Genomic DNA, 7,891 nt, shown 5'->3' with positions numbered 1-7,891 from the left:
TTGAATCTTTTCCATCGTAAAATTGAGGCATTTTAGCAGATACTTTCTTCGTTCAGAGAAGACTACACAAAAACTCCTTGCATCCCATTCTCACATTAAATGATCCCAAGCTTGTAAACATGAGGTCGTGATTTCATAAACATCTTAAGGGCTGTTTTTTTCCAACACCATTTATATGCCCTGTAATAATCAGGCTCGTATCCAGTGGGGGGGGGGGGTTATGGTTCGGGAGAACCCTCCTTTTCTGGCAAACCTCCCTCGTTTCTGGCGAACCCCCCTCTTCAGATTTCCCAAATAAGTCCTCCAACCCACCTGGTGCACTGCAGACCCACCCAGACAAAGACCTTTTCAAACATATCTGCTTTTATAGCATTATTTAGACCCATAAAGCACAGAAATCCCAATCCCCTTGCTTTGGGGGTTACGCCGACCCCACCGGGGCTTCGACCGTGGACCTCACGCCCAGAAAACCCCCCTTGAAAGAACCTGGCTACGGGCCTGAAAATTTTTATCACAACCGGTGATAGTATGGAAGCCTGGTAGTGTCACTGCTCTTTCTGGTCCAAGATGATCGTATATTGGCTGAAGAGCCACTCTTCTTCTGGTTTCAGCGGTACCTCTCACAATTCACACGGCAAGATGTCAAAACAAGCGCCCCAGAGCATCCTCCAACAACAGCTGTAAGCACACAAGAAGAAGCTGATACTCTAGTGATTCCCCATGGCATAGAAGTGGCCTCTGAATCTGGAAATGATACAGACTGGTTTGTATTGATCTTCAGAAGACTTCCACAGCTTGGCATGAATACTGGAATTTGTGTAGTCTTCTCGTAACGAAGAAAGTTCTGCTGTATTTTTCCTGTAACTTATTTTTGTTTGGTTTTTTGGCAGTAATACGATTTTTTAAACAGACTTTCAATTTTATCAACAAATTTGCAAATCGTAGCATTTTAAACTGGAAACACTAATCCGGAGATATTACAACACATGATTTATACAATCCCATCTCTCCTTAAATTTTGATAAATTTTGTTTTCTTTTGTAAATAAGATTTTCTATTTTGTGGAAATATCTTATTTTATTAAGAAGTTCGCCTCTAGTTGGTTTTCTCTCCTTTATTTTACAAGTAAAAATATAGAATTTGGTAATGAGTAATATAAGGTTAAATAACATCTTATTGCTAACACACTTTAAACCAAATAACATGGACCATTTATCTAGGTCAATATGAAGCAATGTTTTTACATATAGCCAAATATCTCTAACATACGTACAGTCACATAAGAGATGCAAAATGTTTTTTGTATTGCTTTTACAAAAAGTGCACAAAGGTGAAATATCTTCAAACTTTGAAACCATTTCATATGTTCCCAGAATTCTATGAATAATTTTATATTGAAAATATTGTAATTTTGAATCAGTGGTACATTCAAAATGTATTTTATAAGCAAAAACCCAGTCGAAATTAACAGGGAATGTGGTATGTGAATTCCATTTTAATTCAGAATTTGGTTTCGAAGAATGCTTACTTTTTAATTTTCTATAAACAAGGCGGTTAGGTTTTTTTGCAGAAAAGAAGCGATTGATATCTTCAGCTGTATTATCAGATTTTAATTCAACTTCATTTGTACATAATTTTAGTCAATCTCTTGGAATTGCTGATATTATTTTGTAATACGATAAAAAACAAAACATGGTATCATATTTAGACTTGAATTTATTGTAATTTAAAACTTTCATTTGTTCCCAGAATTCTATGAATAATTTTATATTGAAAATATTGTAATTTTGAATCAGTGGTACATTCAAAATGTATTTTATAAGCAAAAACCCAGTCGAAATTAACAGGGAATGTGGTATGTGAATTCCATTTTAATTCAGAAATTGGTTTCGAAGAATGCTTACTTTTTAATTTTTTTATATAAACAAGGCGGTTAGGTTTTTTTGCAGAAAAGAAGCGATTGATATCTTCAGCTGTATTATCAGATTTTAATTCAACTTCATTTGTACATAATTTTAGCCAATCTCTTGGAATTGGTGATATTATTTTGTAATACGATAAAAAACAAAACATGGTATCATATTTAGTTATTATAATTTAAAACGGTACCGCCTTGGTCTAAAATATCATTTACATATTTTACTTTATGCAAAAGAGTTGAAGGAGGTAATAAAACATGATTACTCGACTTAATCAGATTATTACACCATATAATTTGAAGCTTTGGATCAATAATATTCTCACCATTTGTAAAAATATATTTACTCCATGCCACCAAAACATATTTTATAAATTCGTTTTTTATCATGTCCAAAAAAAGTTCAGTATGTCTAAAATTACATTTCCAAATTAAACTTCCACCTAACCGTTTAATGGAGTAGTGCCAAAAAAGGGTCCAGTTACTTTGTTTATTCAAAAACAGTCTTTGGATCCATTTAGTTTTCATGCTATGACAGAATGATTCAATATGAATCATTTTTAGCCCGCCCTCATTACGGTCCGAAATGAGCGAGGATCTATTTATTTTGTCTGGTTTATTATGCCATATGAACCTGAAAAATATACTGTTTAGCTCTGCGAAAAAGGACGTCGGTGGATCTTGTAAAACGGAAAAAAGGAAAGTTAATTTTGATATTGCTAATGATTTACCAATTGTTATTTTTCCGATAGGCGAGAGATCCCTTGCTAACCAACTGTTTAATAGAGTTTTAATTTTTTTTAATTGGGGGTCAAAATTTAATGTATACAAATCATTTTTTTCTCTATCTAAGACGCACAGGCCCATTTGTTGTAATGAATTGATGTGCTTTATCTGTTAATGTATTTTTATTTCTCAAACTTCCAATAGGAACAATGTTGGACTTTTGGTAATTGATGTAAAGTCCTGAAAATAGTGCAAATTTTTCTAATATTAAAATTGCTTCGTCAAAAGATTTTTGGCTACCATCAAGTATACGCGTAGTGTTGTTACTGTATAACCTCCTTAAAGATTGAAAATGAAATACAGAAGTACTTTTAATATGAAGTTGATATAAATATGGTGTTGTGTAGCATATAAATTGTAGTTGACTTTAACACTTGCATTATTAATCTAGTCTGATCTATTTTAATGAAGAACAAAGCATTTTTTGATGATTCGTCATTGATGCATATCAGCTGAACATGTCTTTCCATTAAGGTACAAAGATATCACATCAACACTAATTACCTGTAATCCCTTGAAGAATAGCTCAAGTTATGAAAAGAAAATACAAGGCTGGTTTCCTAGGTAACAAAGTATAGCGAGTCTGTTGATAAACATCCACTTACGAGCTACTGAACCTTGGTGTAGTCCCTCTTCAGATAATTTGCACACTTCAATAACTACACTAAAAACGACAAACAAAATTCTATATCCATTTCATCCCACTTATATCTGGTAGTTGATAAATTTAAAATTTCAGTTCATGGAGATATATGTCTTGTGCCATGCATGTTATTGGTTAAAGTTGCTGTAAGATGTGATAATATATATTATATAATATAATATATTCCAATTTGGGGCATTGGCTATTGACAATACCACAAAGCTCACCAAAAGGGAAGTAAATGATGGTGATGATACATATGAATATTGTAATAAATTGAAATGTTTGTTTTGTACAAAAATGAATTTAGACAAATCATCTTTACAATAATCCCAAAGACAGGTTTTCTGGACTCCATCCATTCTTACCTTCTGCTGTGTTACTGTATCCAAAAATAGGTCTATGCCTTTCCCCGTTGGTGGGAGAACCTACCAGTCTATGTTAGTCTATGTTAAAGATGAGTTTGTGATTAGGCGAGTCATTTAATTTCGAACCGACCAACAGTGAACTATCGCCACTAACAGGCTGGTATAAATTTATCTCTCTTTACTTGTAATTAAAGCTGGGAATTATTATCTCAATGCACTAAATAATACAATAAAGCAGTACTTTCAATAAAAAACAACAAATTACTTTGTCAGTTATTGTATACATCAATATCACTTAGGAGTGACAAAATACTAAATGTATACATGATTTATCTTCAAACATCTACTCTCTAAAGTTTTGTAGGTGGATAAGGTTATTGACTTTCTAATACATTGGTGTAGGCTGGAGGTGCAGGCGCACCCCCCCCCCCCTTTCCCATGGCAGCCAATTAGTTGCTCCAAACACTTCGGAATGGGAATTCAGATCGCATTCTCATCAGGGGTGGTGCCAGGATTTGCATGACGGGGGAACCTCGGTCCCCGAACAGGGACCGATTCCCCCGACAAGGGGTCAGATTGGTTAAGCTTTGATTAAAAGTTTTCGAAAGTGGTCCAGGGGACGAAGCCCCCGAAAATTTCAACAATTTAGGGGTTTCAAAGGCTTATTTAATCCAATTTTAGAGTCTAAATATGTAGAAAATACATATAATTTTTTTTGTGCTTTTTCTTCCCGACGGGGGGGGGGGGTCTGCTCTCCCCAACTGGGGCTCTGTCCCCCAGCTCCCCTGCTGGCGCCACCCCTGGTTCTCATATTTCGCGCACCCCCACCCCCAGGTGGAAAACTAGCCTACATCCCTGTGTAATAATTAGTTTGTTGTAGTATCCTATGGAAATAATGATAAAATTGAAACCTTTTCTTCTTTTTTCATCAACTAAATTGCTTGATCTCTTATATATCAGTTTCAAATTTTTCAGTTTTAACATTTTTTGATTTTTTAATTATTTAATTAAAATATCGTAAATGTCTCGCCTAACTCTTGGTGAGACTTACAAATAAGGCGAGACTTTTTATACCTTGTTTAGCAAACCTGCCCCGGCAAATAATGGCAGAAAAACAAAATAAAATATTGTATTCTTATTTAGCAAATAGTTCTGCCAAAAACATCCATAGGATGAAATAAAATTTTGTTTGTGAATATACGCAGTATGGTTAAGGCTTTAAATTTTGTATAATTAGGAAGAAACATACATATCTTATTTTCGGAGATTTCAAGGCAGCGGTGGGCGTAATAAATATAATGGCTTTTATTTATTTTAGTGGTGGCGCGCCGGTGGGTGTGTGCTCTAATTGACCACAAAAAAAAGGTTATTTTTAAGTTCGAAATCATGTGGGGAGGTTTGCTAAACAAGGTATAAAGTCTCGCCTAAGTGTTTCATTTTCTTGGCAGAAATAGTTTCAAGGGATTTTTTCAAAATTAAAGGAAAATAAATAATTTTATGGCAAAATTATTCGGTGACAAATAGAAAAAGCATAGACTGACTGGAGACTTAACTGTTTTAAAAGGAAACCCCACATGGTTTCTCTACTGTTTATTGAAATTCAGAAAGTGTCGTAATTTAGAAAGTATTTGAACCTCAACAAATTAATTTTGTCAAATTAACAGTAATATCCCATTCACAGGTATACCATCATGATGTGACAGTAATAGGCCTAGTCTAGACCCATATTATTAGGCCTAATTTCTGAAGGAGTCCACCACAACAGCAGAACCAACGGCTGATAATATGATTTTTAGTGTAGCCTACCTAGGCCTAGTATTCTGCTGAACTTCTACTAGGCTACTATCTAGGGCCTATAGATTACATAATTAATTTTATATTTACTATTTCCACTAGCAGGTATGGGGACATGGGAATATAAACACATCTGAGCTTTTAAATTTGTTTTACAGTACTAGGCCTAGGCATGGCAAAATATTCTACTGCACAGCGGCGGCGGAGGATCGGTCAGTTTGTCAATAAATGGAATCTTCCATTTGTCTACCAGGTACTACTAATTTGTACAGCAGTTTGTACCATGTTAGTGCTATAGTAACAAGCTTAGATCAACATAACAGTAATAAAAGTAAACTGTTTATGATATGGATTGCCATAGATTAACAATCTATATCAAATATAAATGGAAAATAAACGGACAATATACTCTAATATCTTTCAACAATAGTGGACGAAACCACTTGTAAATGATATTTATATATTACAAACTTACATGAAAGCAGATGTCAGGATGGCCGAGCGGTCTAAGGCGCTGCGTTCAGGTCGCAGTCTACTCTTGTAGGCGTGGGTTCGAATCCCACTTCTGACAATACTTTTTTTTATTCGTTGGCTGAGATGTCAAGAGTTGAAATTGTTGCAATCTTTAAGTGTATATTTAATTTGGTTTACTAAATTTATATTTTTAAGTTGATTTAATTTTAAAGATGGATGTTGCAATCCCTCATTATCGTTGGTTGGACTAACTAAAATGTCTGATGTTCTCATTATTGTGAATCAAATGATATCTTCATTGCACCAAGATTGTATTGTTAAACATTGAGGAATATTTAGGCCGACCCAAGTTCAGAAACCTAAAGAAAACTTAGTAATATTATGAAATGAATGGAGAACGGGATTACAAAACAAATCATCCCTTCAAGATTATGCAGCCCTGCTACAACCAGAATTTAAAAATTGTCCTTATCGAGACAAAATTGACTTTGAAGGATTGTAATTAAATTCAAACTTAGATCGATACATTGCCATTAAATAGAACCTCAAATATAAATAATGATAAGAAATGTGGCATTTGTAACTTAAATGATAAAGATACCCGCCATTTTATTTCTTAGTTGAACATACGAATTGACGAATTTGACTTAGGTCGACATAAGAACCAAGAGCTATATAAATATAATGATATATATATATATATATATATATAAATGAATAAAAAGCGAGGTCTACCACGGGGTAAAAACAAAATCTCCACAGGGCCCGAGCCCAAGCCAGGATGAAAACTTTTTTTTTTTTTCAGATTTAGGAGGAGACTTAATTTGGGGAGCGGCCGAGTGGGGGTCCCAAGTGAAAGGGGGGGGGGGAGCATGTGAGGTGTTGCCCCGGGGACCTTACTGGCTCTCGACGCCACTGGTGACAGCGCTCTACACTAACCTCACAACAATGGCCTAGCCGCTTGTGAACAGTTTCTCAACAAATTCAGCCCTGAATCTCAGACTAAAGATATTATCTCTATTATGCAATTCATTTTAACCCATAATCATTTTCAATTTAATGTTAAGTCACAATAGGCAGATAAAAGGAACAGCTATGGGCACAAAAATGGCGCCCGCCTATGCCAATATTTACATGTCCAATTTTGAAGACAAATTCATCCAATACCACCTTAAGCCTCTGCTCTATGCACGTTATATTGATGATCTTCTTCATTTGGCCCCATGGTGAGGAAAACCTCAAGTTGTTCCTATCCCATGTCAACCACTCAGATAGCAATATTACATTTACCAACAGCCACTCATACAAGGAGATTAGTCCGTTCCTGACGTGCTAGTCGGCATCAACTTACCGCCAAATAACCACCTCACTGTACACTAAACCCACCGACAGTCACACCTATTTAAACTACAATAGCGCACACCCTAAGAGTCTAAAAAATTATATAGCATACAGTCAGGCAATTAGGATTAAACGTATATACTCCACCACATAGGAACAAGAGAAACATGTTGGTATCCTCATCAACAAACTCACTAGGAGTAATTATCCCATCCTAGTTATTAAACGAAACATAGACAAAATTTCCAACAAATTCCGTGACCAATTGCTCCTGTACACTCCCAAAACACAAAAACTCAACGCATCCCTATGGTATCTGACTACAACACACAAATCAACAATCTTTCCCGCAGCATCAAACGTGACTTTTCTGTCATTCAAGGCAATCTTTCCACTGTGGAAGCATTCAGATATCCCCCTGTCTTGGCTAGAAGACAGCCCCCAACCTTAAATCTCTTCTTACTTCTTCTCAGCTTCGTCCCACCCATCCTCAACTCGGTAATCGTCCTTGTGGTCAGTGGCGTAGAAAAATATTTTTCATTGGGGGTGATGATTGGCGTGTTAGCA

The 7,891-nt window shown here is 35.5% G+C and overlaps 1 non-coding gene across 1 annotated transcript; it reads left to right on the top strand.

Annotated features, from left to right (window-relative positions):
• Positions 1 to 5,996: 5,996 nt before the first annotated feature.
• On the top strand, positions 5,997 to 6,080 carry Trnal-cag. The gene has a single exon. It is a non-coding gene; the product is annotated as a tRNA-Leu (tRNA).
• Positions 6,081 to 7,891: the final 1,811 nt, after the last annotated feature.

This window comes from Anneissia japonica, unplaced genomic scaffold (genome assembly GCF_011630105.1).
Source record: "Anneissia japonica isolate Jap-2015-1 unplaced genomic scaffold, ASM1163010v1 scaffold2756_len2360902_cov194, whole genome shotgun sequence".
Taxonomy (NCBI): Eukaryota; Metazoa; Echinodermata; class Crinoidea; order Comatulida; family Comatulidae; genus Anneissia; species Anneissia japonica.
The sequence above is the reverse complement of the archived record's forward strand: the minus strand, read 5'-3'. Positions and strand labels throughout refer to the sequence as shown.